Here is a 24,533-nt window from a genome sequence, read left to right as displayed (position 1 = left end):
AACTTATAGCGCTATACCAAAACAGTTAGTGCGGGATAATACCAATCTTTTAGTGATTTTTCAACAAGATATGACGAATTTAAAACACATATATGACGACCATGTCAATATTGATATGAGTTTTCAACAATTTAAAGATTTTTGTTCTTTTTGTTGGAAAGATAAATATGGATTTGTAGTGATTGATAAGGATTGTTTGTTATCTTCAGGAAAATATCGCAAAGGGTTTGATACATTTGTACATATATAAAAGAAGAAGTACACCTTTTTAGTGTTAGTAAAAATGGATACTCGAATCGCTAAACAACTGTTAAAAACCCGCCAAGCATTAAAACGAAAATATCGTAGTTTAAAAAGTGATATTATCAAGTCTCAGAGTCAGTTAGAAAAAAATTATCAACCCATAACAAAACCTCTCAAGGAGTTGTTGTTAAAATTAGAACCTACAAGTAATGTAAAACAAGAACCTACAAGTAATATAAAACAAGAATCTGTCCCACATAAACTACCTAAATCACCTAAATTAGGATCTCCCAAGTCTAATCCTCGTCGATTAAGCACACCAAATCTTAGTTTATATCAACTTGCGACTTCATCACCAAATAAACGTTCTTCTTCATCTAAAACACTTGCCAACTTTGGAGAACTTTCTTTTATCCCACCTAGCGGGATCGAAGAAACATTTGAGTCACGACTTGGAGAAGATAGTGCAGAAGATACATTTACATCACAACGTGTAAGGGGTAATAGTAGTGAAGATATAAATCGATATTTTGAAGAAACTGTATTAGAGTTTAACAATATGGTTAATAATCCTGACGTAATGGGTGAGTACTATGAGCAATTCACTGAACCTTTACCTCGTGTGTACGTTAAAGCTAATATAGAGGATACAAAAGGTGAATTTGATCATATATTAGGAGTGTATCATGATTTGGCCAACGAAAAATTTTCAATCGGTGATTCAAATATCGACTTTGTCGGATCAGATATGATTATAAAAGGGGTTAAGTATATAGGGACACCTGGTCTCTATGAATTAATGTTTAAGGCTAATCCCGTTAGTTTTAAACAGGGGGATGTTAACGAATACGTGGATATTTTACGACGAACCAATGCTCTTCATAGAAACAATAATCCTGAATTACCAATTAGAAAAATGGAATCTAAAATAAAAGATAAATATTATTTTATTATTAAGCCAGTATTGAAAACTAGACCCCAACCTCACAGACAAAGATTAACTTCTTTACCTTCAAGTCTTGGTGCGACAACTAGAAATCGAGCCAAACAATTTACTGGTAAAAAAGGTGGGGCTTTACTAACAAAACAATACACTACGAAACCAACTGAGTATAAATACTTTGACAATTTTAATGAGATAATAGATAGAATTCGACTACTTCTAGCATCACAATCTGCGAGAAATAACGGTCACGGTAACGAAATCATTTCCATTATCGAGGAACTTCGAGAAGGTGGTATAATTCAATAATAATGCCCATTAATAAATTTGGTAATCATTTTCTAACTGATTTAAAATCTCACGGTAATTCTACAAATCCACTATATTTTATTTGTGATCCATCTTCTTACCACACCAAATGTATAATAGCTTTAAAAGGAGAAGAAAAAACAAGTTTAAACAAGGACTTTTATGTGTTGGATCATGGAGGGACGTCGTATGTATTTTCTGTAAACGCTAAAATTGAAACAGTACAACATTACAGTTTTAATGGATTAGTTTTAATAAATTCAATAGAGTATAAATATCATGAATTACCTGGTTTACATGTAAAGAAAGGTGATAAACTTTCGTTTAAACTTGATACGAATCCTAACGTTTTTGTCCATATTACTCTTCAGTGTCCACTAGAAAAAAATGTCTAACCCCAAAGAACAAGTCGTTAATGAACTTCATAAACCCGCAAAAAAAAACTTTAAACGGAGGCATGTTATTATTAAAGGTTTGCATGATTTGTGTCAAGCAGATTTAGCTGTTATGACTCCTTTTGTTAAATACAACAGCGGATATAACTATATTCTTATTGTCATAAATGCATTTAGTAAATATGTTTGGGCGTCACCGATTAAAAGAAAAACGGGGTCTGAAGTTACCAATTGTATGAAGAAAATTTTATCTCAAATGTCTAAAATTCCTAAACATTTACAAACAGATAATGGGACTGAATTTTATAATTCCCACTTTAAAAACCTAATGTCATCTTATGGTATAAATCATTACAGCACATATTCTAATTTAAAAGCAAGTATTGCTGAACGTGTGATACGAACACTTAAGTCAAAGTTGTGGAAACAATTTAGTTTGCAAGGTTCTTATAAATGGGTTAACATACTACCATTTATCGTTGAACAGTACAATAACACCAAACATTCAACTACGGGTGTCATCCCAAGTAAAATAACTAATCGAAATGCAAAGCAGATAATTGCTTACAACTGGTTAAAAACCGTTGATAAACGTAAACCAAAATTTCAAAGAGGGGATTATGTTCGTATAAGTAAATATCGCCACGCATTTGCTAAAGGATATACACCATCTTGTAGTACTAAAATATTTAAGATTAAAAAAGTTCAGTTAACCAATCCAACTACCTACTTACTCGAGGATTCTAAACAAGAGGAAATTAATGGGGCATTTTACACCGAAGAACTTCAAAAAGTTAAATTTTCAGACGTCTATCTTGTGGAACGGATATTAAAACGCAAAGCTAACCAAGTTTATGTTAAATGGTTGGGATTAGATAAAAGTCACAACTCGTGGATTAGTAAAAATAATGTTGTATAAATATAGAAAATTTATCTAACAGAATTTAGTTCGCGATAAAATAATGCCTGGAGCAGGTCTACTTATTTTACATGCTGTTTTGCAGGGAGTACTTTATATTTACCAACCTTATGCTGTAAACGATATTCATATATGTTTTGATAGAAATGGAATAAAAAATGATAGTTGGCCATCGCAGTGGACTAACATGAGTCTTTATAAGCTAAATGGAGTAGATCTTAGATTCGCTTATATACCATATAACAGTACAGTATACAAACTACGATTACCTTTTCCCAATTACCTTAATGATGAAACAGAATGGCGTCAGCTCTACATCTCTTCTGGTGCTACTCAAGTTGGTGGGGAATATCTATCAAATATTTGTTTATCCTGGTATTTAGTTATTTGTGTTACTTTTTTACTTTTAAATGTAATTATAAAATATGTTAAACATTTTTTATTTAATAAATTTTTAAAATAAAAAACTTTTGTGATTTTATATTTATTTAAACCTACTATTGTATACAAACATTCTATGATTTATATTTAAAATCGGAGATAATATTTTCGAAGTTTCTTCGATTCGTTTTTTAAACCTTATTGAATCTATTACAAATATTTCCCAGTACCTTTGTCGTGCTTGACGATATGCGTGGTTCCAAACTCGTAGAACATGTGTTTTGTTAAGATGATCATTAAAAGTTACTCTTTTTCCCGTTTGTGCAGACATCTTTTAATGCTTCTGGATACACGTACACCAATTCCAAAATATTACTTATATCTTCAAAGCAAACTTGAGTGTTTGCGTTAACACTTATTAACACGTTTTCATAAAAATCACCTTTGTTGTTTTGTAATCGTGGATATATACTCTTTAAATATTCCGAGAAATTTCCTTGTTTCAAATGGTTAATATGATGTTGTATAAGCGGTAACACCTCCCATAATTTCCAGATGGTTTCATACCCTAAATAAATGTAGGAGTTACTTTGTGATATCTTTATTACTTTCGCTTCCAGTACCTTTTCAAATTCTATACTATAGCTTTTTCTTCTTATAGACTCACTGCTTTCTACCGTGTACATATAATTAGTAATTACTCCTTGGTAGTATAAAAATTCTTTCCAATCTTCTTCCGTGAATACTACTCGTTGTCCTTGATTTCCGTATAGTGATATCACTGGTGTACACTCCGCACCGTACTTTAACCCAATAGACACAAATTTGCTTTTCGATCTGTTTAACTGAAAACTTTTTTCTCCTATTATTACATCTTTTTTATTCTCTACCCGATATTTTTGAACGGGTGTGTTATCACTAAAGTCGTATTGAGACATGTTTACTAACTCGATACACAGGTCACCCTACCTTATATCATTTATGTCTAGTAAGTGGGGGGCTCAGTGGGTTATCAGTAAGAGGGAGGTATCTGTGAGTGGAAAGTATAACCAGTTATTCTTGCGGTAATATTTTACATGCAATCAAACAGTATTCAACATGACTTCTTACAGTAAACACTTTCCTGCTGTTCCGTTGAGTGTATTTTCTTTCGAAGAATTACGAGATTTTCCATTACAATATCTCCGGTATATGAAAGCATCAGAGTTACGAGATATTAAACATAAACTGCCAGATGAAGTGAAAAATGATTCACATATTCTAACGAAAATTACTCGCTGTTATAATCATTGGCCTTCCACCTTTGATGGAGTGATGTACCCACCTTCCGTCAGCGACTGCTATATTTGTATTCTAAATCTTATTCAACACGATCCTTTATTAGAACAAGTGATAACGGATCATTATCTTCGCCGTAAAGATTTTTGTTTATTTAACAAACAAGAGTTAGAACGATTTCCGGCGTGGTACCTTCTGGATCATGTTGATGGGTTTGATCTATTGGATAAATGGAATGAACTTCCACCACATATTCGACGTAATGAAGTCATCCAAATGAAGCTACCTTGTTTGGAGCACTATCCAATCTCGCTATTTAACACTTACCTACCATACAAATACCAATGTCATAAATGTATTACATAAAATAAATATGAAATATTTACTTCTTGTTTTTACCTTATGAAAACAAAGTTATCTATTACTAATGTTTTCAAAACAATGTTTTTAAATACCTTTCACTGGTAATGTATATTTTACTCGTTCGTGTGTAACGGCCATTGAATGTTTATTGACCGTTTATTAACCCCTTGACCGTTAACCTTGACCGTTCATTGACCCCATGACCGGTCGTTGACCCCCTGACCGTTTATTGACCCCTTGACCGGTCGTTGACCCCTTTACCGGTCGTTGACCCCTTGACCGGTCGTTGACCTCTTGACCGGTTATTGACCCCTTGACCGGCTATTGACCCCTTGACCGGTCGTTGACCCTTTGACCTTGACCGGTCGTTGACCTCGTCAGTGGTGGGGGTTATGAGGTATGGTGGGGGGTATACAAAATGGTGGGGGTTAATGGTGGGGGGTATACGGACGGTGCGGCTAGAACTCTCACCCCTTACCTTACCATTGGAGGGGGGTATAATAATGGTGGAGGGGTCGGTGGTGGGGGGTATACGAACGGTGCGGCTAGAACTCTCATTTGCCCTCTACTGAAGGTTTTTCGACAAATGACGCAATAATAAAAATCACCAATGAAATATACAATAGAATTGACAATAGCCAACCTACTGCTTGTGTGTTTCTAGACCTAGCAAAAGCATTCGATACTGTAAGCCATCCGAAACTACTAGAAGCACTAGAAAATAATGGAATACGAGGCACTGCTCATAATTTACTGAAGTCTTACTTGGACAACAGACAACAAATTGTTAGGATAAATAATATAAACAGCAAAAAACTTCACTTAAGATGCGGTGTGCCCCAAGGTACAGTATTAGGACCAGTACTATTCAATATCCATGTCAACGACCTATACTGTACATGTAATACTGAGGGAAGATAGTAAGTTTTGCCGATGACACTGCAATTTTATATAGCGCAGAAAATTGGGAACATTTAAAGAATAAAATTAAGCTAGATATGCTCAAACTAATAAAATGGTTTAATTATAAGGGTTTAACCATTAATTATGAGAAAACGTTTTTTGTTCCGTTTTGCAGTTACAAAGTAACACTACCTTCTTATACTTATATAACAATTAACAACACGAAGAAAAACGTAATTATAAAATCAAGTAACACTATAAAATACTTTGGAATAAAAATCGACTCTCATTTAAGATGGGATGCCCAGATAGATGAAATAACAAAGTGTTTAAGAGCTTTAGTTCCAAAGTTTAAATTTCTCAAATCTAAAATAGATTTAAAATATTTAAAAATATTGTATTATGCACTAGTTGAGTCTAGAATTAGATATGGAATTCTTGGGTGGGGCGGTGTACAAAAGACTTATTTAAAGAAAGTCGACATATTACAAAAAAAAATATTGAAAATAATAATTAATAAAAAAATTACATACTCCTCTCATTTATTATTCTGTGATATTAACGTAATGGATACGAGGTCACTTTATATGTATTCCCTGCTACTGTACACATACAATCATAAGCATATTCTGCGTACCTTACCTCATCACTACGAGACTCACACTAACACTAATCAACATGTTCAATTGGGAAATATCAAAAAATCAATAGGACAGAGATCTGCTATGTATCTTGGTCCAAAAATATTTAATCACTTGCCCAACATGTATAAAATATATATTAATACTCTTAATTCAATAAATATGGTAAAATCTATAATTAAAAAGTATGTGCTAAGTCTAGATCGTATGTTTGTGCATACACTTTTCGAGCTGAGTAATTAAGATTAATCAAAATTAAAAAAAAAGAAGAATATTTGCAATAAAGTGATTTTTTATATTCGTTCGTATAAATATAAAACAATTAAATACATATAATATACATACTACACAATGTTTTTAGATTATTATACACATAAATAAATATAATTAAATGTCGTCACACACTATTCCCGTGTTCGACCAATAGGTTTTAACGGGTAATGAGTAAATGTTTTTTTGATTTTTGAGTGACAAATGTAAATTTAATATGTATGTAAAAAAAACTACTAATTACACTTTTTTCTTGTATATTGAAATCAATAAACATTATTATTATTATTATTATTATTATTATTATTATATTATATTGCATCCTAGAGCTTTATAAGCAGAATTAAGTTCTTGAATGATTTGTCGGTAGTTTTCAGCTATTATGTTGCCAAGGAAATTATGACACACTACTATTAGAGCCTCTCAAGCTCTTTTTTGCCACGTTTAACATCAAATTAAAAGCTACATCTGCCATAAGCTCTCGTATTTGCGGACTAAAAGAAATATCTTCTTTCAACTTCGCGTCACTAGTTCGGGGAAATTTAGTTTTAGGATACTTAAAGCCTTTAACATTTTTGCTCATAGATTTAACAAAATTTGTCGTTTGCGAAAGTGGTGGCAAGAAAATTTTTTCTAGCGGCACTAAAGATTTTTAACATAGATTTTTAACTCCAGGAGTTAAACTTTTTCTTTTTGGCCATTTTTCACCACGCCACGTTTATCTCTTGCACGACTGTCCCGTTTACCAAAAAAGCAGCAGAACTTAGTAAGTATAGCTATGACCTTAAGATCAGCACATATACACAGATATTAAGAATATTTTATTTTCACCTCCAAATATGTACAATCATACCCGAGTCGATAGCCGTAAAGAGCGGTTTGTTTTGATATTGCTGTCGGTGCGAGTTTGATAGTGATCGCTATTGTGTTATTTTGTGAATTTGTTTAGTGCAAATTAGGCCCATAATTTGGTATTCCAAAAAATTTAAGTATGGAAGAAGATGCTATTGGAGGTCATAGACCGCCCGATGAATTACATTCCGTAAACACGTCTGAAAAAACTAATATTGATGATAACAGGTCTGTAAATACTTTAATTGATTTTGAAAACCGATATAAACCCAGCGATAAGGCCCCATTCTTTGTATATATTGAACACAAAAATAAAAATATCGGTAGGTTATTTCCAATGAAGGTAGGACATTTTTTATTAAATGATTCGTCTATTAAAAATGATGTACTTGATATAAAAACAGTTGGCATTAATAGGGTAAAAGTCATTTTTAAAACTTATTCTATAGCAAATAAAATAATTAATCATGATTTAATAAATAAAAATGATCTTATAGCTTATATTCCAAAATTTTATACACATAGAAAGGGCATAGTCCGTGTGGTAGATACTTTCTTTTCGGAGAATTATTTAAAGGATGCGATAATATCCGAGAGACAAGTGGTAAATGTTCAAAGGATGCAACGAAAAGTAACGAACAACGATGGCACAACTCAATTAGTACCAAGACAAATGATAATTGTAGAATTTTTGGGCAACGAGGTTCCACAAAACATAATAATTAATTTATGCAATTTTTCAGTAGATCATTTTTTCATTCATTCAGTCATTCATTTTTCAGTAGATTGTAATGAAAATAATCATTGCATATATTGTAAAACCAACGATCACACCTCGTTGTCTAGAAAATGTCCAATATACGAGAAACAGAAGAAAATCAAAGCAATAATGGCATCAGAAAATATAACATTCAGAGAAGCAGAACAATTACATAACAACCCAAGTTACGCAAAAATAATAACTAATAATAGATTTTCTATTCTAAATAACACTTCCAATTTTCCCAGTTTACCTACCTCGTCTAACAATGTCCCTAATTTCACATTAAATAAACCGGTAAGGAAAACTATTCACACATCTACAAATAATAAACGTAAAGCAACTTCTCCACCAATTTTACCCCATACCTCTGCGTCAACTTCTAGCAAAAGACCTACCCCTAAATCTAATCCTATAATACCCAATCCCTACAGGGACGAATTTATTGACTATAAAGAGAAACTTATATTACTTGTCACATCTTATATTAATCAACTTATGTATACCAATAATCAATCTCAACCTATATGCAATTTAGAAAATGAATTAAGAAAACTTATTTCTAATAATTTAGAAGAAACAGGAATAACACAGAAACGGATAATTTAGCGACGAGTGACAATGAAAGCATTCACTCGTATTATTAATTTCCAAATGCACAGTCAACTTACTCAATCTTCCTTAAATATTTTACAATGGAATTGTAGATCGTTAGTAAGTAATAGGGATAATCTGATAAATTATATTAATAATTCTAATGTAGATATTATAATTTTATCCGAAACTTGGTTGAAAAACCAAATAGACTTTAAATTAAAAGGGTATAATTTTGTTTCAAAATGCCGCGAAGGTGGCTATGGCGGTGTAGGCATTTTCATACTAAAGGGCATTGATTATCAAATAATTAACATTAACTATAATTTTAATACCGGAATAGAAGTGTGTGCAGTCTTACTTAACAAAATTAATATATCTTTTGTGTCTATATATAAACCATCTGACATCAGAGTAGAAAAGACTGATTGGATACATTTATTTGAACAATTCGATTATAATAAAACAGTTTTTTGTGGTGATTTTAATGCCCACCATAACATGTGGGGTCCGATCCCGGATGACCGTAATGGTAGAATATTAGTCGAAAGCATGGATTTTTTCGAATTAATTTCTCTAAATGACGGAACACCTACTAGAATCGCCGCGAGTGGCAATCATTCTGCCGTTGATTTGACTATCACCTCAGCCTCATTAACAAATCGTATAAACTGGTCAGTATATCCCGACACATTGGGATCCGATCATTTTCCTATTAAAATAGAGCTTAAAATTAATCCCACTTCTTTCCTAATTAATCCATCAACAAAATGGAACGATTGCCGCGCTGACTGGAAGCTATTTCAGACAGATTTAGACAAACAATTATCCACATTTTTATCATCTAATAATCTTTCTAACGATGAGAAGACAGCCCTACTCTTTCAGACTATCTCTCTAGCTGCTTCCAAATCTATGCCCATAAAAAAACCTTTTACTCCCTCAATTCCAAGGCCTTATTGGTGGGATGAGGAATGTACATTCATAATAAAAAAACGATCAGAAGCATTGAAAGCGTATCGAACCCAAAGTAACCATAATAATTACATAAACTATAAAAATATAGCAGCCCAAACCAGACGATTATTTAAAACAAAGAAAAAAAGTAGTTGGATAAATTTTTTAAATAGTCTAAACAAAAGCACACCTCTTTCAAAAATATGGTCAACCGTCAGATCAATTTCCAATAACTATCAGTACAACAAAAAACCTCAACTTTCTGAAAATCTCATTAAACAGATGTTAGACCAACTAGCACCTTCATCTGCCTCTGGTAATGTTGGTAGGATTAAAGAATTTTTTCGTTTTAACACTAGTGTAGATTCCATGTCAAAACCTTTTACTCCTTCAGAACTTGATTTCGCACTAAAAAAAAGCAGAAATACAGCCCCCGGTTTGGACGGTTTTACTTATAAGATATTGGACAAATTGCCGTCAAATGCCAAAGATGTTCTCTTACAAATTTTTAATAGTTGGTGGTTGAAACAAGAATATTGCGATACTTTAAAAAATATTATCATGCCCTTTACTCAAATTTAACTTAAACCCAGAACTTCCATCATCTTATAGACCCATTTCTCTATTATCATGTGTGACAACATCCTTTGAAAGGCTTATAAAATTTAGATTAGAACATTTTATTGAAAGTAGTTCAGTTTTTCCCTACTCACAGTATGGATTTCGTAGAGGTCGAGGTACCATTGATGCTCTCATACATTTAGTTACGGATATTCAACTCTGTTTTTCAAAAAACGAATTTATGCTATGTTTGTTTCTAGATTTAAAGGGTGCATATGACGTGGTTGATTTGGATATATTATATTCAAAAATGGTGGGGTGTGGTATTGATAAAAGATTATCTGTAAATACAATAAATTTGTATGTGAATAGAAAAATATACTTACGGGACCATAGAAATGTATTACACGGTCCAAGAATATTATATAACGGTCTCCCACAAGGCTCAATTCTAAGTCCTTTATTATTTAATGTTTATACTGCAGATCTGCATGGTTTGATGGATGAAAAATAAAAAATAATTCAATATGCAGACGATATATGTTTATATACCAGCCATAAATCCTATGAAGATTGTATGTTGAATCTAAAACTTAGCTTTAGTAACTTAGATAAGTGGGTGAAACAAATGGGTTTTAGTATATCACAAGAAAAATCTTCGATTGTATGTTTCACTAGACGTAGACAAAAAATCACAGGCAAATGCCAGATAGGTGATTATAAATTCCCCTTAGCAGAAGAGTATAAGTATCTAGGCATGATCCTAGATAAAAAACTCTTGTGGTCCAGCCATATAAAGTACGTAAAACAAAAGTGCGAGCGTGGAATTAACCTTCTGCGTTTCGTTTCTAAAAAAAGATGGGGTGCAGATCAAAATATCTCTTTAAGGTTTTATAGATCCTACATACGATCCATTCTGGATTACGGCTGTGTTCTTTACGGTTCAACATGCAAAACAAATCTATTAACTCTTGACAGAATACAATTTAAATCAATAAAAATTTGTCTAGGAGCTATGATGTCTTCACCAAACCAAGCAGTTCTAGCAGAAGCCCAGGAACCACCTTTACACATACGTAGGCAAATGTTAGCCAACAAACGTCTAACAACATACAGATCGTTTAATACAACTATGGTTCACAAAATAGGTTTACTTTTGACAGAAAATTTAACAAATTCTTATTGGAGAATAAAAAATTCTCCTCCTCTTGCAGAATCTTTTATTGATACGAATTCATTTCAATCTTATATATTACAGCTCCCAAAATTTCCTTTTTACATACAAGACTTTGAAGTTCTGATAGACAAACCAACCATTATAATGCCCTCTTATTCAGACTTGCCAATTTTAACTAATATGATATTTAAATCCATACTAAGCAAATTAGGGGAAGATTTAACAATAATTTATACAGATGGTTCAAAAACTGTTGAAAGTACTGGTTTCGCTTTTTTTGTTTCAAACAGCAATTATGTTGAGAAATATCGAATTCCTGAATGTTGTTCTATTTTTACAGCCGAGGCTGCTGCTATACAGAAAGCACTAACTTGGTGTGTCACTAATTATTGTGAGAACATCGTAGTAGTATCAGATTCTCAGGCAGTATTACAAGCTATTCGTAGCCATCCATTGGATAGTTTTCAAAACTCCATTATACTTGATATCAAAAAATTATTACATGATCTAAAATTCACAAAAAAAACAGTTACTTTACTCTGGGTTAAAGGACATAATGGAGTAATTGGAAACGAATTAGTGGATGGTATGGCAAAAAATACATCTGAGATATCAGAAATTACAAATTTTTACTACTTTAAAGATCTTTTTTCTATTATCAGGAGTATTGGCAGGGAAAGATGGATGTCAAAATATAAAGAGGTTCAGAAGACTTTAAGAAACCATTACTTTTCTATTCATCCATGCTTACCAAAAAATATTCCCCATTTTAATTTTAACTATAATAAAGTACATTCTTCGTTAATAACCCGGTTAAAACTTAACCATGGCCTCTTTCCAGAGCATCTGCATAGGATTGGAATCTATGAATCCCCTTTCTGTCCTTGTGATGGTAAATCTGTCGGAGATTTGAACCACTTATTTTTCGATTGTCCTAATCATAGGGAACAGACTCGAAGCCTATATCTAGATTTAATTGATCTCAATATTAGCCTACCAGTTAACATCAGCAATCTGTTATCTTATTCTGACAAATCTATATATAATATTCTAATCAAGTTTATAAACGATTCTAAAATAAAAATTTAAACATCCTTATAACAATTTTCTGTGGCAAAAAGATTTTTTGTCTAATGCCATCTCTCTCTTACACACACACACACACAAATATGTACAATTTTCTTTCATGTCTGTCGCATGCGCGAGGAGCACTGTAGAATAATTATCATTCTGGAGTAAGACGGCTTTCAAACTAATCTTAGAAGCATCAATAAAAAATCTTCATTCTTCTGGTAAATTCAATTCTTGAATAAGCCCTGAGGAAATTATCGTCTTTGGAAAAGTAGGTCGTAAAATTTGGGCGTAAAAATGGGATTATCGTATTCTTTTCTAATAAATTCCACTGTTTTAATTTTGATCCAAGTAATTGAGCCTTAGATTTTGATAGTCCTAAATATCTCGAACAAGGTAATTCAAATCGGATTGCTTTAGAATGCGATGTTCAGATATATAATTTTATCTTTATTCTTTCTCGAGAATTTTAGTGCAAAAGGAGTATTATTTACATGATTCTGTTGTTCACAAACTTTTAAATTTACTTGAGCAAGTGTAACAGCATAAGTTTGGTAGCCAATTTTTATTTCTTTCATCGATAGGAAATCCAAAATAAAGCTGATAGGCGTCTTTGACGAGATCTGTTAGGTATTAGGTCCGCTTGCCATTATGCTAATTTCAGTACTGAATTTAGCACTAAAAATATTAGTTAGTTGCTCGAGTCGATTTAGTATGAAAAATGTATGTTTGTGTTTGCAACTATCTTAATTTTAATTAGCCTGTAAGCATGCGCTCTACCAATTTTGTATTGACAGTCTAACCTACCTGAAGTTTGTTTTGGTTGTATAATTAGAGTAAAAAAACAAACAGGTGAATAATGATGGTAAAAAAGAAGCTAAAATTATGTGCAGCAGCTTTAATTGTAATAATGATGCTAGCAATTAAGAAAAAAAATCATACACTTCTTAAAAAAAGGGCATATGGAGAAAAAAATGGATCGAGAGAAGAGGGTTGGGCAAAGGAATATTAAATATGTTGAATGAAGAATTATTAGTAGAAGATATATATGCCTTTGGCATATAAAAACTTTTTACGAATGAATAATACTGTGTTTATAAAATTATTAGGACTAGTTGAGAATAAGATAAAAAAACAGGATACGCAATTTAGAGAAAGTATTTCAGCAAGATGCAGGTTTGTATAGTATTGTATTTAGGTAGATGTATAAATTTGATGCCTCGTTTTTTATTTAGGTTGGAAACTACATTAGGATTTTTAGCAACTGGGCAAACCTTTAGATCATTAATGTATTCAACTCGTATACATGAAAGTAGCATTTCTAGGTTTGTACCTGAAGTTTGTGAAGCTATATATACCAGTCTAAAGGAAATATATTTGAAGGTAAATATGTATGAGATAAAATTATGAAAACTAACTAACATTATTTTTAGACCCCAACATCTTCTAGAGAGTGGTTAAATGTTGCTAAAGGGTTTCAAGAAATGGGGCAGTTTCCCAACTGTATTGGTGCTTTGGATGGAAAACATGTAATGTTTAAACCTCCGATATCTGCTGGTTCATATTATTACAATTATAAAGGGAATCACTCAATAGTTCTATTAGCCATGTGTGGTTCAGCTTATAAATTCACTTACTATAATGTAGGAATAAATGGCCGCATAAGTGATGGTGGTGTTTTCCGAGAAAGTAATCTGTGTGGAGCACTAGAAAATAACTCTTTAAATTTACCCCCAAATCAGGCTTTACCCAGTCGTACATCAAAAATTCCATTTGTATTAATTGCAGATGATGCATTTCCGTTAACCAGTCGAATTATGAAACCTTATCCTAATAGGGGATTGTCAGAATCTGAAAAAATATTTAATTATCGACTCTCTAGAGCCCGTCGAATGATTGAAAGCTCATTTGGAATCTTAGCTAACAGATTTAGAGTATTGCTTAATCCAATAAATTTAAATGCAGATAAAGTAGAAAAAATAATATTGGCTTGCTTAGCGTTGCATAATTTATTAGTTTCAGAAAATTTTAAAGCATATATAGAACAAGATGAATCACAGGTTGTGTTTTCAAATAGATTAAGTAATCAAGCAGGTAATCGTTCGACAGCTAGAGCTCATAATATAAGAAATGAATTTAAAGAGTATTTCAACAGTAACAGTGGTTCAGTTGACTGGCAAAATGCTGCCATACAGAGATGTAACATAAAAAAATGTATATTATTATTAATAAATGAGTAACTTGAAATTTAAATAAAACGAAACATACATAATTATGAATTTTTATTTTTTTAAATTTTTTTTCTGGCATCCCAAATAATGTTTGGTATTTTTTCTTGAGTCTCTAATAGTGTCTCTTCATCAGACACCAAAAACTCTAACTGACTCTCTACAAATTCTGCAAATATTTTTAAATTTGATTTTGCAGGAAGAGTCTCCACAGGTTTTGGTTGCTCTTCATTGGCCAGAGCATTTGTTAAAGATGCCAAAACATCAGCCGCTTTATTCAAAAAAATCCCCTCATCGTCAGGTTTATTTCTTTTTTTTAACCTCTTTCTAATAATATCTCCTCCAGAGGTGGCATTGTCTCTTAATGAAGGGGTAGGTACATTCTGTGATGCAGAAGGACTCTGTAAACTCTGTAAAACCATATCAATAAATGATTAATAGGTTAATAAATAAATAAGAAGTTATTTATATTTGTATTCATATTTTGACAAGCTTCCGATTTAGAAGTTAAAACGTTAGTAAAAAAAGACTTTTCAGCTTATGTGATTTTAATTCCCAATAAATTTTTAGACACTATTATCTCCTCAAACTAAAATTCTTCATAATTATTTTCCAATTAAAAAATCTCAAAAAAAATTAATAAATAAAAGTTTATACTCACAATACAATAATCATGAAAATTTTCATTTTCAATCCCCTCATCGTCAGGTTTATTTCTTTTTTTTAGACTCTTTCTAATAATATCTCCTCCAGAGGGGGTGCTGTCTCTTAACGAAGGGGTAGGCAGATTCTGTGATGTAGAAGGACTCTGTAAAATCAACCATATCAATAAATGATTAATATGATAATAAATAAATAAGTTACTATTATTTGTATTGATATTTTGACAAGCTTCTGATTTAGAAGTTAAAACATTTGTAAAAAAAGACTTTTCAGCTTATGCGATTTTAATTCCCAATAAATTTTTTGACACTATTATCTCCTCAAACTAAAATTCCTCATAATTATTTTCCAATTAAAAAATTTCAAAAAAATTGATAAATATACTCACAATACAATAATCATAATTTTGAAAATTTTCAATCTCCTCTTCCTGATTCTGACTACTTATCAAATGTATTTCATTTTCTTGAACATAATCCATGGTAGCATTTTCATTGGCTGGTAGGATTTTTAAAGTCGAAAGGCTGTCCTGTGAGCACCTAGGTATGCAATGCTCCGCTACGAATAATATTTTTTCGTAATACCATAGCGTAGGTTTGTCAATCTAATAAAATAAAATGATTATAAAGCAACTATTAGGCTTTATAGAAAACATTACTTATACTGCTACTTTTTTGATGTCTATTTGTTTGTGTACGCGACTTATCGTGTAATGGTTTCAGTGTTAACACAATTCTAATCAAATTAGCCCAACAAATAGACATAAAAAGCCATAATGAAATAGAAATATTACTTACATCATTGCTACCAGCTCCGCTTTTTATAGATGATAAATATCTTCTATGCTGTTGTAAAAAGTTAGTTGTTAAATTGTTAAACTTGGCTTTTATCTCTGCCACACTTACATCTACACCGAGTTTATACAATTCCGCCTTTATTTCTTCCAAAGCTTTTACTCTCGCATTCCTATTTTTATACAATGGATGCTTTGGCACATATAAACAAGGATTTGCTTTATATAGTTCGATTAAATTTTCTATTTGCTTCTGACTCCACATATTTAAAAACAAAGGATAAACATACGTATAACATAACCTCAGTTTAAGTTAATATTGGATCATTTTAGTACAAGAAATTAGAACATGATCTAATTTTTAGTACTGAATCGGCGCGCGCACCTATTTTGTAGATACAATATTTTTAGTGCTAAATTCAGTACTGAATTTAGCATAATGGCAAGCGGACCTTACATTTTGTTGTATTTTCAGCAATTCACCACAAATGTAACAAAAACAGTCTGCAGAAGTTTTACAAGTTTATAATGTATTTTATAACCCAAAATAAAATAAAATATTTTTGATATGTCTATTATACAGTTACTGGATCAGCTATGTAAATACATAAAGTACGCATAAAATACTTTAACTAAATGCAAAGAATATTGACTTTATGCAAAACTTACCAAAATGTTCGGTATAAAACGTAAACAAATACTATTATTATTATGTTACAAGTTCTAAACTAGAAGTTGTCATGTCATAGCAAAAACTGCGCATGCGTATATGTACTACTCTAAAAATCTCTTACGACTCGATGTATGTTTATTTTATTTCTCGCTAAAACCCATTTTGTATATATATACACCATGTATAGTGTTCAAAAAACAAATTCAAAAAACCATAAATTTGAAATATTTTGAAAGTACTGAAAATCTAGACGTGATAAAAAAATTGACCAACGGAGATGGATTTAGAGCATTTATACCATCATATTTATGATAAAATTTGTGGAAAGAGGATTTGTTTGCAGACTAGTGTAATCTGCGAAATAGTCTTTAAACTTGAATAAAGTTCTATACTTATATCCTTTTTTTCAAAGGCTTCGTTGGATCCTTTGTCAATTTGGTATAACGTCCGTTTGTTATCAGGTCTTTAATTTTGTCTACGTATTGAATTTTGCTTATTGAACTTAAATTTTCCTTATCCGCTGGTAGAATCATTATGAAGTCGTCATTATTTAAAGTTCTTACAGCCCTTATTTCGTCTTTGCTTATGTTTTGTTTAATTTTATTAGACTTTTCCAATTCAATTTTACATAATACTTTATATTCTACTTTTTCGTGGGTTGGTACATATTGAGATATTTTCTCCACTGAGCTAATTATGTCTAATTTTGGAATAGATGGGTGAGTAACAGAAATGTTTAGATCTTTTGACAATATTAAATTCTCCGTTGCATTTAAATTTCTATTTGTTAGATTGACATATGTTTACTAATATGCTATTATTTTTATTAAGATTATCTAAATTATATACTATGATGTTACATCTTCCCTATACTGTTGTACGGAGTTAAGTCGTGGACTCTCACAGACGCTATCTGCGTCGAATCCTAAAGATATCATATTCCGACCTCGTTATTAACCAGGATGTTTTATTAAAAAAAGCAAAAAGTAAAACAGTTGTTAATCACAATAAAAACAGACCAAATCTATATTGGTCACATCATGAGGAACAGCGCAAGATATGGGTTGCTGCAAATAATTCTACAAGGAAAAGTAAAAGAAAAACGAGGACTAGAAAGGCGAAGAATTTTTTGGCTGAAAAATCTACGTACGTGGTTCAACACAACAACCACAAATCTTTTCAAAGAAGCAGTCATACACCGGAAACTTATATGAATAACCTTCGAAATTTCTCCTATCACTTTGACCCCTTCTTCTTCTTCTTTGAGTGCTTCTTCTATCGGAGATTGGATATCATTAGAGCGATTCTAATTTTATTTACTGCTGTTTTGAATAATTCGTTAGTGGTACAGCCAAACCACTCTCTTAAATTTCTCATCCAGGACATTCTTCTACGGCCTGGATTTCTGCGTCCTTGGATTTTTCCTCCCATTAAATTTTGTAGGAATGTGTACTTTTGTCCTCTCATCAGGTGGCCAAAGTATTAAAGTTTTCTCTTTTTTATATTCAGTATAACTTCTGGATCGTTATTTGTTCTGCGTATTACCTCTTCATTTGTAATTTTATCCACCCAACTTATTTTTAGTATACGGCGGTAGCACCACATCTTAAAGCTTTCAAGATTTTTAACATTCTTCTGTTTAAGAGTTCATGTCTCAACAGAGTAAAGCAAAGTACTAAATAAATAGCATTTTAACATTCTAGTTCCTAACTGAATACTAATATCCTGATTACAAAATAATTTTTTCATTTTTATAAAGGTAGACCTGGCAATTTCAATACGTATTTTTATCTCGTGATTTTGGTGACCTGTTTCAGTGATGAGGGTTCCCAAGTATTTGTATTCGTTTACTTTTTCGAGTTGGGTACCGTTTATTGCGATACTAGTGTCATGTATTGGATTCTTACTGAAGGTCATATTTGGTGTTTTTGACGTTCATCCTTATGCTGTAGTTATTACATATCTCATTCATACTTTCAACTAGATGTTGTAGATCTTCCGCTGTTCTTGCCATTATCACAGTATCGTCAAAATATCGAATGTTATTGATAACTTCTCCATTGACTATTATCCCTTCGTTTGCATGTGAGAGAGCTTCTTGGCATATTTATTCGCTATAGATATTAAACAAGAGCGGCGACAATATACAACCCTGTTGTCCTGTCGTACTCCTCTACGTATTTCTATTTCGTCCGATGTTTGGTCTTCTATTTTTATATTAGCTCGCTGATTCCAGTACAGATTTAATACAGATTTAATATTATTTGTATGTCTCTGGTGTCGATGTTCTTAGCCTCCAGGAGTTCTTTGAGTATATTCTGGCGTACTTTGTCAAAGGCCTTTGCAAAGTCTATAAAGCAGGCGTGTACCTCTTGGTTAAAATCTAGACATCTCTGTGATAGGACGTTTAAGGCAAAGAGAGCTTCTCTTGTACATAATCCTTTTCTGAATCCCATCTGTGTATCGTTATTATCGATATCTAACTTTTGATAGATTCGGTTGTGAATGCCTCTAAGAAATATTTTAAGCAGATGACTCATCAAGGAGATTGTTCGATGATCAGAACATTCCGTTGCCTTAGTTTTCTTCGGTATGGTGACAAACGTAGACAGCAATCACTCTTGAGGTATTATACCAGTCCTGTATATTGTATTGAATAGATGTAATATTATGGTTACAGATTTATCATTCAGAAGTTTCAACAGTTCTGTAGTAATTTCATCAGGTCCATTCGCTTTTCCATTTTTAGCGTTTCTTATTGCGTATTCTACTTTGACCCAGTCAGTTAATAAAGAGAAATGACAGCCTATCTCGCTCACGAAGACTTTTATTAGACTCACTTAGACAACTAGTCATTTATTTTAACATCATCTCATGGTATCATAAACAAAATACTCAAACGGAGCTTAATTCCGCAATGTCAATTCTGTCAAAAGTAATGACAGATCTTCCGTTGGTTTACAGCTTTTAATTTTATTTTATTATCTCTAACTTTCATTTGTATTTATTTTTAGTAATTTTAATTTAAGTTGGTTACTTAGTTTTTAAAGTTTAGTTTTAGTTACCTATTATAGGCAAAAATTTTTGTGTTGTGTTAGTAAAAAAACTAACATGGTGAATTATTGTTTTGTACCGATGTGTACAAATCATGGAAAAATTCCAAAAATGCATAAATGGATGATGATAGTAAGTTGTCACTGAAACTCAAACTATTTTCTTGTTCTAAACCATGTCAAATTTGGATTGCCCAATTTAATAATGAGAAATTAGCCAATAGGGATGTCACTTTCAGTAACAAATGGTGTGAATTTTAAAAGATTATTTGAATAGCTCCCTGTATAAGCGTCAATTTTAAAAATTTTCAGGAATCAAACAATAATCGTATTTAACAATTGTTTCTGAAAATATCAATGTAATAAATATGTAGTTAGTTTATAACTGCGTTATCTAAAACAACAAATAAATACACGTATATCTAGAAAAAATGTGCTTTTTTATATATCCTTTTTCTCAGAACTAAATTTGACAGAAGAAATATTAATTACTTATATATTTGGCAACTTGAGAATATGATTAATGTACAGTTCCCGTCATATAAAACTGGTACACTTTTTTCCCCAATCTAAACCTGTGTTTAGACTTGTTCGTGAATCAATTCGTTGTTGCGATTACAGATAACGGAATTGCACTAAATCTAAATCAAAAGAACGTTCAAAAATGTTTAAAGTTTTTTCAAAAAACCGTATCTAATAAATTTAATAACCAGAGAGAGGGTTGCGTTAATGCTCAAAACGTTTAAAGGATCTTTAAACGTTGCGTATTGGCACAGGGAACATTGGAATACATCTACTGTAATTTTTTAATATTTATGTCTGTTGCACACCTCCTTTTAGCTGATTTGATACAATATTTCGTTGAACTGGCAACGTTGCCCTAGAAATTAAAATGACATATGTGACAAGATCAACTTACACAACTTGAAAAACACGATTTTCGGTTATAAGAGTTGTACCAGTTTTTATGACGCGAACGGTACTCACATTTCCAGTTTGTATTATTGTATATAATTTATGAGCATTACTTATTATTTAAATAAAATACTTTAAAACGCTTAGTAAGTTATGGTATTTTATTTTAATAATATATGTGAGATTCTTTCATAGAAAATAATAAGATGTTTTCAATTTCCCAGTAAATTTTAACTAGTAACGAAATGGCCCGCAAGAGGCGCCAAAGGGATGAAACTGGTACTTGTCCATTTGAATTTCACGCCAAATGATGATTAGTATTGAGCCCACTTGCAAGTGATGCTAATAAACAAAATTTATACATTGAGTTGCATATCTACCTGTATATACTATATTATTTATCTATGGCAGCAGTTTAAAACATACAGATTGCCATGGTGGTTGCCAACATCCGAAACGGATAGGCACTACAAGAAGAAGAAGAAACTATGTATACTGTTTTGTAGTAAAAGTATATTCAATTTATTTAAACGTTTATTTCTTTGTTTCTCGTATGAATATATAGGGTGTTGCACGACGAGCTTACACTATCTATAAATCGGAAACTACTTCGGGTACTACTACACGATATTTATGAAAATTGGGTTATGAAGATTAAAAGTTGATGACAACTTAAAGAAAATATTTTGATAGACATGACGTTTCCCGTTATACGGAAGTATATAGTATACTTATAGTATTAAGTAATGATACGCCATTTCTTCAAACTTCAAATCAGAGTACCTAAGTCAATAATTTCAGATCGAGTCAGATAGAGTCGGCTTGTTTAAAATTAAACAATAAAGAATGCGCAAATTGACTTTGAATACATGAAAAATATAGCAGAGTTGTTACTAGAACACGTACTTTATTTGCTAAAAGATTACTTAAGAATTTTTTCACATTTTGTTATTTTCAACAAAAAGTTAACAAAGTCATTCTATTTGAATATGCTGGACATAACTTCATGCCCTTTGGTATTAAGTTATTATCTCTACATCTTTGTAAATTATACAGACTAAGATTATCAGATAAGATTGCCAACAATAAAATATTAGAAAACGATAACATCGGAAAAAGCTTAGAAAAACTCAAAAATAACATAATTAATGCAGTAATAGAAGTACTTGGAGTACTTTAGTCTAAAAAATAAAAAGGGAACACAAGGAGAGATTCTTAAAACGGATAGAACACGACTTCTACGGAAAACAAAGAGAAATATGGATAATGATTAGAAGACTAATACAAGAATGAACAAGTAAATAGGGACACTTCAGAAGGAAATATAGGCAGATTACTTTCAATCTCTATTTGCTCAAGGTGATGATAATGAACCACCAACACCAGAAGTGACGATCAATGAAAATATAAACATTGAGGTGAAAGAGGTAAAGAAAGCATTAGGGAAATAAAAAAATAGAAAATCACCAGGAGAGGACACAATACCCAACGAACTAATAAAGTACGGACGAACAGATCTGACCAAGCAATTATTAAAAGTGATGTGAAACAGAATACCACCAGAAAAACAGTAACTCTTTAAACATAAAACTAATATTAACAACCAAAATGATAACAAATAAATTTAATATTTATAATAGTAGCAAAATAACAACAAGGTTTTAGGTCGGAAAGATATATTTATAATAAGGTAATTGCAAGAGAATACAACAAACCAGCATATTTAGGCATTTGACAGGGTCAAGTTAAAGGACCTTATCCACTTATTGTACGCAAGAAAGATACATCTAGGAATAATCAAAACGATTTAAAATATCTACCAGATCAATACAATAAAAGTAAAAGGAACTAACTGATAAATTGAAGTTGGCAATGGGATACGACAGGGGGATTCCCTGAGCCCTCTATTATTCACCTTGATCATGAATAGAATAATAATAAAAAGTAAGAACGTAAGAACCTAATAAAAGTAAGAAGAAAGTAAAATATAATTTAATTTTTATGCACCAATTTAATATAGCTGCCAGGAAATTTAACATGTTATGTTAAACATGACATGACAAAATGCAGGGTTATAACAGCAAATCTACTACGATGTAAATTTGAACTGGAGATCAGATCATTGAACAAGTGGTGGAGTTTAAATATCTAGGTATCACACTAGAGCTACGGAAATCTTGAATCAGAAGAGGAAGTAAATCAGGCAAATAGAGACACATGATGCCTGAATTAAACAATATAAAAAAATATCAGAAAAGAAAGGAAAGAGAGCATTAACACGACCCGAAACAACGTATCGATAGCAAGACACAATGAAACAGAGCTATAAGGACATATATACGACGGATATGCAAAGTGAAAAACGTCAAGGACTGGGTAAGAAAGAGAAGAGTCAAATAGAATGATCACATAAGCGATGTGACAACAAATAAAGTAGTAAAGACTGCGAGAGATATGAGAAAAGAAGAAGAAAAAGAATTTCAAACTAGATTTTTATACAGATGTAGTAGTACAACAGATATAATATTTTTGTGTAGCCCTTTATATAAAAGTTTCACGTATTCATCACCATTTCATAAACTGGAAAAATTCAGAAAATGTTTAAGTTGTGTAGTTTTGTTTATAGTAGAGAAATCGGTGTGCATTTTTTGTATTTGAATGAGCAAGAATTTTAAAAATTTTTAGTATTTGTTTTGTCTAAATAAAATTTTGTTGTTAAAAGAATTACATGTTCCTTTTTTTTGCTTTATCATCTTTGAGTTATAATATTTGTAATACATATATATTATTAAACTTACGTTATTTTTGCTTTAACATTCTAAAATTAATAATTTATGTATATTTAGAATTATTATAAATTGGTAAGCTATAGGGTAAGAGCACCAGTTATTGGCCTCTTAAGGAGAGCACGTCGATATATCTATGAAATGTTTTGTCACTGTGGCCTATTGTAACTATTTTTAACACCATGGAATTTTATTATTATTTCTACATATTGCAAAATTTTATTACGTTAATATTTCATGTGTGAAAATATTTTATATGTGTTTTTTTGTAAACGTGCAAATGAGCCAGTTATTGGCCACCCTGTTCCAGTTATTGACACCATATGTGTTAGTGATTGGCCATCATTTTTTAAAGAGATATTTTACCAAATAATTCGTAAGTTAAAAAAGATAGATAGGAGGTGTTTGGGTAAGCAAGGATTTTGTGATCAGTGTGGACACAAAAAAAGCACATGTCAAAGTAAACTTTTATTTTTTATTTTGGCAAGATTCGCAAACATATACTTGATCTGTGTCGCCATAGAATCTTGCAAGTTACATGATATGTTCTAAGACACATTTGGCATCTAATGCCTTCTTTACACTCTGTAATATTTAGTACACATAGATAACACGCACCTTTAGTAACTTTTTGGTTTTTAAAATGTGATGGAATGTTTGATACCAAGTTTTTATTTTTAAAACGCGGAAGAACGTTTGATACCAAGTTTCGATTTTCAAAGTGTGAAGGAATATTTGATAATAAATTATCAGATAGAATTGTAATTTTTGTTGAGGACTGATCTGTATTATCATCAAATAATTT

At 31.6% G+C, this 24,533-nt stretch overlaps 2 long non-coding RNA genes across 2 annotated transcripts; one reads left to right on the top strand and one right to left on the bottom strand.

Annotated features, from left to right (window-relative positions):
- Window positions 1-13,688: 13,688 nt before the first annotated feature.
- LOC140433385 (uncharacterized) lies at window positions 13,689-14,221 on the top strand. Its single transcript, XR_011949948.1, has 3 exons — window positions 13,689-13,793; window positions 13,853-14,000; window positions 14,051-14,221. It is a non-coding gene; the product is annotated as an uncharacterized lncRNA (long non-coding RNA).
- Window positions 14,222-15,221: 1,000 nt separating this feature from the next.
- Window positions 15,222-16,013, bottom strand: LOC140433384 (uncharacterized). Its single transcript, XR_011949947.1, has 3 exons — window positions 15,897-16,013; window positions 15,507-15,653; window positions 15,222-15,246 (listed from the first exon to the last, which is right to left on the bottom strand). It is a non-coding gene; the product is annotated as an uncharacterized lncRNA (long non-coding RNA).
- Between the last annotated feature and the right edge of the window lie 8,520 nt (window positions 16,014-24,533).

Source organism: Diabrotica undecimpunctata, chromosome 2 (genome assembly GCF_040954645.1).
Source record: "Diabrotica undecimpunctata isolate CICGRU chromosome 2, icDiaUnde3, whole genome shotgun sequence".
Lineage (NCBI taxonomy): Eukaryota > Metazoa > Arthropoda > Insecta > Coleoptera > Chrysomelidae > Diabrotica > Diabrotica undecimpunctata.
Note: the sequence above shows the minus strand (reverse complement) of the source record. Positions and strands in the feature narration are given on the sequence as shown.